Here is a 567-nt window from a genome sequence, read left to right as displayed (position 1 = left end):
AATTAACTCTATCCCAGCCAAAACCAACACAGTATAACTTTTGGGGTTTTTTTAGCTGAAAGTGAACTGTGAGAAAGTCTTTCCAAGTTTTTGCTGTGTTAGGATGTGTACAGGAGGCTATTGTGAAATAAGGTACAATATACAAATGGAAATCATGCTTGCCGTGTTGTATTTGCTCCCTTTCTGGAAACTGTTGGAACCTTCATGGTGTTTAGGTAAGCCCTTCCACTGTGGATTACGGGTGTCCATATAGGAAGCTAGTACAGAAAAACTGTTCTGAGCTATTTCCGCAAGTCTTCAAGCTCTGGGACTGCGAGTGAATTAGCATAATTGATTTAAAATGAGCTGAATCCTGTGATTCCTTTATGTGTGGAATTACTAGCAACCTCACTAGGGTAGACTTACAGAACTGACTGCAGAACCTGCATCAAATGTTTTTGTGTATTTATAGAATGACTAATTCAAAGTATAGTTCAAACTGATTCGTAAAGCACACTTTATCCGCAGGGTTTTGCGTCAGAGGCAGAACTCTACATAAAAAGGCAGGGAGAATGCATCTTGCATTCC

Source organism: Antrostomus carolinensis, unplaced genomic scaffold, assembly GCF_000700745.2.
Source record: "Antrostomus carolinensis isolate BGI_N321 unplaced genomic scaffold, ASM70074v2 scaffold14570, whole genome shotgun sequence".
NCBI lineage: Eukaryota > Metazoa > Chordata > Aves > Caprimulgiformes > Caprimulgidae > Antrostomus > Antrostomus carolinensis.
Note: the sequence above shows the minus strand (reverse complement) of the source record.